The following is a 7,081-nucleotide window of genomic DNA, read 5'->3' as shown; positions in this document are numbered from 1 at the left end:
TAAGGTAACCAGTCAGGGTCACACTTTGTTACAGGATCCCCAATATGTTGATCTCCTACATAACATTAAATTGCGCCCAAATGCTCACTCCGACCTCGCCATTCATAAGGACCTTATATTCCTATAAGGCCGTATTTGGATTCCCTTCCCAACCCCTTTTATTGCCTTACTCTTAGAGGAATTTCATTCTTCTCCTCTCGGCGGTTACACAGGGGTATCAAAGACTCTCCATCATTTATGACAGAATTTTGACTGGCCACATATACAAGAAACAAAGAAGGCTGCCGGTCAGCTGCAACCTCTTCCCATACCTTCCCACATATGGGAAGATTTGTCCCTCGATTTCATCATAGGACTGCCATCATCCCACGGTTTCACGATGATATTAGTGTTTGTAGACCGATTTTCCAAGGGGGCTCATTTTGGTGCTCTTCCTGCCCACCATACGGCATACAAGGTTGCCGTATTATTCCTCGACATGGTCTGTAAGCTCCACGAATTTCCACGAAGCTTGGTCTCCGATAGAGATCCTATTTTTATCAGTGGCTTTTGGCACGAGCTATCCCGTTTAAGTGGCACTAAGCTTCGAATGAGTACCGCCTACCATCTGCAGAAGGATGGTCAAACGAAAGTACTTAACCGGACTTTTGACGAGTAACAAGTGTTCATATAAGGTCTGATGTTCATAATTTTATTAATCTAACATATGTATTCATACAAGTTTCAATTAATGGGACCAGAAGCCCTCGACATCAAACACCTCACAGAATAGAATGGGTTGCTAAGGCATTTGTTGTTGCCATGTAAGTGCACATCCTGCTCTCTGACACTGCTTACAAGTGCTACAAGTCTTCCACGCATCTTTAAAAATGGTGGGCCAATAAAAGCCACAGTCAAGCACTTTGCGAGCTGTCCTTTGAACACCCAGATGACCTCCCAGTGCGGAAGAATGAAAGAACTGTAGGACTGAGTCAGTCTCATGATCTGGAATGCATCGTCTAATGACCTGATCACTGCACAATTTCCACAAGTAGGGGTCATCCCAAATAAAATGCTTAGCATCACTTTTAATTTGATCTTTTTGAGCCATAGATGCTAAGGGAGGAAAAACAAAAGCAACTAAATAATTTACAATGTTAGAAAACCAGGGAGTAGAAAAAGAATAAGAAATACTATACAATATATACAAATATTCATCCGGGAAATCATCCCGAATGGGTGAGTCCTCATCAGTCACACATTTGATCCGACTCAAATGATCAGCAACTAAATTTTGTGCTCTGCTTCTATCACGGATCTCCAAGTCAAACTCTTAGAGCCAGAGCATGCATCGGATCAACCTAGGCTTTGAATCAGCCTTCTTCAACAAGTACTTTAAAGCTGCATGGTCAGTATAAACTATATTGCGAGTATCAAGTAAATAAGAACAAAATTTTTCAAGAGTAAAAACTATGGCTAGTAGCTCTTTCTCAGTAGTAGTATAATTCGCTTGGGCAGCATCTAAAGTCCTAGAAGCATAATATATCACCCTAGGCAATTTATCAATTTTCTGAGCAAGGACAACCCCCAATGCATAATTTGATGCATCACACATAAGCTCAAAAGGGGCTGTCCAGTCGGGTGCCTGGATGATGGGGGTGGTAGTCAGTGCTCTTTTGAGGCAATCAAAAGCCTTTTTTGCATTTATCATTAAAGTCAAACTCCACCTCCTTTTGCAACAAGTTGGATAATGGAAGGGCTACTTTGCTAAAATCTCTTATAAAGCGCCTGTAGAATCCTGCATGACCAAGAAAAGATCGCACCTCTCGCATGCAAGAGGGGTAAGCCAATTGTGAAATAACAGAAATTTTTTCAGGATCTACTTCAATGCCCTTATTGGAAATAATGTGGCCTAAAACTATACCTTGCTCAACCATAAAATGACATTTTTCAAAATTTAGAACAAGGTTAGTTTCAATGCATCTATTCAAAACCTTTTCCTGACTATCCAAACAAACATCAAAAGAGGATCCATATACAGTGAAATCATCCATAAACACCTCTATGCAATTTTCTAAAAAATCACTAAAAATACTGATCATGCACCACTGGAAGGTACCAGGGGCATTGCACAGGCTAAAAGGTATCCTCCTATAGGCAAAAGTGCCGAAGGGGCAGGTGAATGTGGTCTTTTCCTAATCCTCAGAAGCAATAGTGATTTGCATATAACCAGAAAAACCATCAAGGAAACAGTAGTGAGATTTAGCTGCCAGGTGTTCAAGCATCTGGTCAATGAATGGCAGGGGAAAATGGTCCTTTTTGGTAACCTGGTTCAGCCACCTATAGTTGATGCTGACTCTCCAACTGTTCTGCACCGGAGTAGAAATCAACTCATCCTTCTCATTTATTATCACGGTGAGGCCAGTTTTCTTTGGGACTACCTGGACGAGACTCACCCATTGGTTGTCGGATATAGGATAAATGATTCCAACTTGCAAAAGCTTGGTTACCTCCTTCTTCACTACATCAAGAATCACCGGGTTGAGTCTTCTCTGTGGCTGTTTTACTAGCTTAGCCCCATCCTATAAATTTATTCGATGCATACATGTGGATGGGCTAATACTAGGAATGTCCGCCAGGGTCCAGCCTATAGCCTTCTTATGCTTCTTGAGAACTAATAGCAGCTTCTCCTCTTGCTCATTAGCAAGGGAGGCAAATATAATTACTGGAAAACTTTGGCTATCATCCAAGTAAGCATATTTTAAATTTGATGGCAGAGGCTTCAATTATGGTGTGGGTGGCTGGATAGTGGTAGAAAGAGATGGTTTCTCAGCCTGTACCTCATAAAGAAAGTCAGAGGGATATGAACTTCCTGAAGCATGGTTAGTTCTATCTGACTCTAGAAAATCAATCTCAAGAGGTAAAACATCACCAGACATGTAATCAATATCAAATTCAGATTCACTCTCAGCATCAAATTCAGACATATGATCAAATACAATTTTAGATTCAATGCATGAAGAGTGACAGGCATGCAGATTAGAATGAGGATCAGTCATGTATTCATCAACAATATGGTCAATTATTTCAGCACGAAATACAGAAAGATCTTCAGATGGGTGTTTCATAGCATCGAGAATATTAAAATGAACAGTTATATCACCAAACTCCATAGATAGTGTGCCTGCATATACATCCATCTTAGTTCTAGCAGTTTTCATAAAAGGTCTGCCTAGAATGATGAGAATTGATCCTTGAGAAAATTCCTCCTCCATATTCAAAATATAAAAATCAATAGGGAAAATCAGTTCACCAACTCTAACTAAGACATCCTCTATGAAACCAGTAGGATAGGCTACACTTCTATTAGCTAAATGAATCGCCACATCAGTTGACTGCAAAGGACCAAGAGATGGAGAGTTAAAAATAGACAGAGGCATAACACTAACAGAAGCTCCTGAATCTAGCATGGCATTGTCAAACTTAATGTTCCCTATAATACAAGGTATGCAGAATGTACCTGGATCCTTACATTTTTTAGGGATGTGGGGAACATATTTACCAATCAGTGTGGAGACATTTCTGCCCATGCTAATTCTTTCACTTCCTTTAAGCTTCCGCTTATGAGTGCACAGGTCTTTCAAGAATTTATCATATCTTGGAATTTGCCTTATTGCATCCAGCAGAGGTATGTTTACCTTTACTCTTCTAAATGTTTCCAAGATCTCCTTCTCTGCCTCTTACATTTTTTTGTTGGAAATTGCTCTTGGAGGGAATGGAAGAGGGATATGTTGCTATTGTAAGTCAGAATTACCAGTAGAAGATTCACCTGCATAGAAATTGTTAGGCAACTTACTCTTTAAATTTTTGTCATCCTCTTTTTCTAGAGTAAAGTGAGGTTGGGCAGGTTCATTTACGGATGAGGAAGATGCTACTGGTTGAGGTCCTTGATACTGCTTTCTCGACCTCAATGTAACGACACTCACATTTTTCGGATTCTGGACAGATTGAGAAGGTAATCTGTCAGAATTCTGGGACTGTTGTTGATTTAACTGTGTAGCCAATTGTCCCATCTGATTAGCTAAGCTCTGAATGGAGGCTCTGGTCTCTTGTTGAAACTGCATGTTTTGCATAATCATTTGCCTCACAAGTTCTTCAAGGGAAGGTTGTGGAGGGGCCTCAACTGTTTGCTATTTCTGGGGTTGTTGCTGTTGTTGCTGCTGGATTGGTGGAGGAACGTATGGTCTGCTTGGGCCAGCAGCATTTTGAAAATAAGGCTGTTGTTGTTGCTGCTGCTGCTGTTGTGAAGGACTCAACCATCTAAGGTTGGGATGATTCCTCCACCCGGGATTGTACCTGATTAGGTCATAATTGTTCTATTGTGGCTGATTTTGCTACTAAGGTTGAGGATGTCTATTGTAAATGTTTGCAGCATAAGCTTCAGGCTACTTAATTGCTCCAGGTTGCTGCATAGAAGGGAAAAGGTTTGTATGGTGGTCGGCAGAGGAGCATAAACCACAGACTCTTGCGACAGGTACAGATTTCTTATTCAAGGCCAGCTGGGTTACCAGGTTAACCAAGGCATCTGGTTTACCTTCAAGCTTCTTAGTTTCAGCTGATGAAGATGAATTCATGGCTACTTCATGCACTCCTCTAATGACAATAGCATCATTTCTGGCACTAAATTGCTAGGAGTTGGAAGCCATCTTCTCAATTAAATTCTTGGCTTTCGTAGGGGTCATGTCTCCAAGGGCTCCACCACTGGCAGCATCAATCATACTTCTCTCCATGTTACTGAGTCCTTCGTAAAAATATTGGAGAAGAAGCTGCTCAGAAATTTGGTGGTGAGGGCAACTGGCGCTTAGTTTTTTAAATCTCTCCCAGTATTCATATAGGCTCTCTCCACTGAGTTGCCTAATGCCTGAAATATCCTTTCTGATGGTCGTGGTCCTGGAAGCAGGGAAAATTTTTTCTAAGAATACTCTCTTGAGGTCATCCCAGCTCGTGATGGACCTTGGAGCAAGGTAATATAGCCAGTCCTTTGCCTCTCCCTCTAAAGAATGAGGAAAGGCCTTCAGAAAGATGTGATCTTCTTGGACATTTGGAGGTTTCATGGTGGAGTAGACAATATGGAATTCTTTCAGATGTTTATGAGGGTCTTCACCTGCAAGACCATGAAACTTGGGCAACAAGTGGATCAGTCCAGTTTTAAGAACATAAGGGACATCCTCATTAGGGTATTGAATGCACAAGCTTTCATAAGTGAAATCAGGTGCAGCCATTTCCCTTACAGTCCTCTCACGAGTTGGAGGTTGAGCCATATTTTCATAATGTTCAAAATTATAATGCTCAAAATCAGGATGTTCAAAATCACCAACCATAGAATGCACAGACTCACCAGTAGCAGAATGCTTAGGATGTTCAAAAGGCACAAAATGTTCAGGGAAAGTAGGATGCACACTATGCCTAACTAATCTATGAAATGTTCTATCTATTTTAGGATCAAAGGGTTGTAAGTCGGATGGATTGCCTCTAGTCATACAATACATTCAGCATGCACAACTAGTTGCCTTCTCATGCAAGTAACACTATAGGTTTGAACTACAGCTACCCTTAAATGATATCCAAATGACTTGAAATTTTGTGAGCAACACCCTAAAATCATGAAAAGATAGCACAAAAATTTTCAGACAAAAATTCAAAGTCTAACTATGGAAACTACCTAAGGAAAGTTTATAAAAATAAAACAATAAAACTTGAAAAATAAAAAAAAAACTAGTAAACAGGCGATTTTGGCTAGTTAGAGACCTCAGCTCGCCTATGGTGGCTGCCATGGTATGGGAAATTTTTTTCTACCCCAAATACATATATAATAATAGTCATTTTGATTCCTGGAGCAAAAGTTATGGCCGTTTGAAGTTTTGGTAAACACAAGTTCTCAAATTTTTTTAAATCTCTCAAATCTGACCACACCAAGTGTTCCTGGCATTTTTCACACAAAATATGAGTCAAAAGAACCTACCACACCAAAATTCAGCCAAAAATAACAACCCTAACTATCAAAACAAAAATCGCCAATTAAATTATCAGCAGCAGTCACTAATGTAATGCTGTGTGAACAGTAAGTAACACAAAATCAATCTCTAATTCTGTCACTAAGCATTATTCTCAGCAAAACATGAAACTGAAACAGGGGAAGCGCTGAACAAGGGATACTACTAAATTGCAAAACAGAACATCAAATAAAACAGAACAACACACTAACACAACACACTAACACAACACGAACATACTAAACAAAAGAATTAAACGTAAAACAACTAAACATAAAACACGAATCACTAGCTATTATGAACTTTTGGACCACTGCTCCCCGGCAACGACACCAAATTTGATCGAGACCGTACCCGAATCAAATAAACATTAAAATGCAGTAACTAGGAAGTGATCCTAGGTCGTTTCCCAACGAGCAATGACTAACGAAATGTTCATAATATGCTTCGTTATAACAGTAAAAATTTGGGGGGGGGTGTTTGTTTTTGTGAATTTAAGAACAAGCAGATTAGAATACGAAATTAATAGAATTAAAAACTTGTTGTTTCCTCTGATTCAGAAGCTATTCTCTTATCCTAGGTTGTGAGGATTTCACCCCTAGCAGTTAACCACTTAATCCAACCCTAATTTAATTTACTAAGCGAAAATCAACTTAGGGTTATCAATATGTGATTAAGCAACACATACACCAATTAACCCCTTGTTCATTAAGCACGAACGTAATTTAAGCACAGAGGCAACTAATCGAACACGAAGCGTGCCCAGATTAACAAAACACATGTGGGATAATTGGTGAAGGGAAAACCGATAAGAGACCAACATTAAAAACAGAACCTCAAAGAGAATTACGCTTCATCCTCAGAGGGAAACAACACTAGAAATTTAGCCTTCCATAAGTTCAACAAAAGCAGAAAACATAAATGAAACTAGAAGCAGAAACGTAAATGAAGCTAAAGGCAGAAAACGTAAATGAAGCTAAAGGCAGAAAACGAAAATGAAGCTAAAGGCAGGGGAAGGAACATAAACGAAATTGCATTCACATGAACAG

The 7,081-nt window shown here is 39.7% G+C and overlaps 1 non-coding gene across 1 annotated transcript; it reads left to right on the top strand.

Annotated features, from left to right (window-relative positions):
• The first annotated feature begins 4,815 nt into the window (after nucleotides 1-4,815).
• LOC112998219 (small nucleolar RNA R71) lies at nucleotides 4,816-4,922 on the top strand. Its single transcript, XR_003263258.1, has one exon. It is a non-coding gene; the product is annotated as a small nucleolar RNA R71 (small nucleolar RNA).
• The last annotated feature ends 2,159 nt before the right edge of the window (nucleotides 4,923-7,081 follow it).

This window comes from Glycine max, chromosome 10 (assembly GCF_000004515.6).
Source record: "Glycine max cultivar Williams 82 chromosome 10, Glycine_max_v4.0, whole genome shotgun sequence".
Taxonomy (NCBI): domain Eukaryota; kingdom Viridiplantae; phylum Streptophyta; class Magnoliopsida; order Fabales; family Fabaceae; genus Glycine; species Glycine max.
This window is presented reverse-complemented; position numbering and strand designations above follow the sequence as displayed.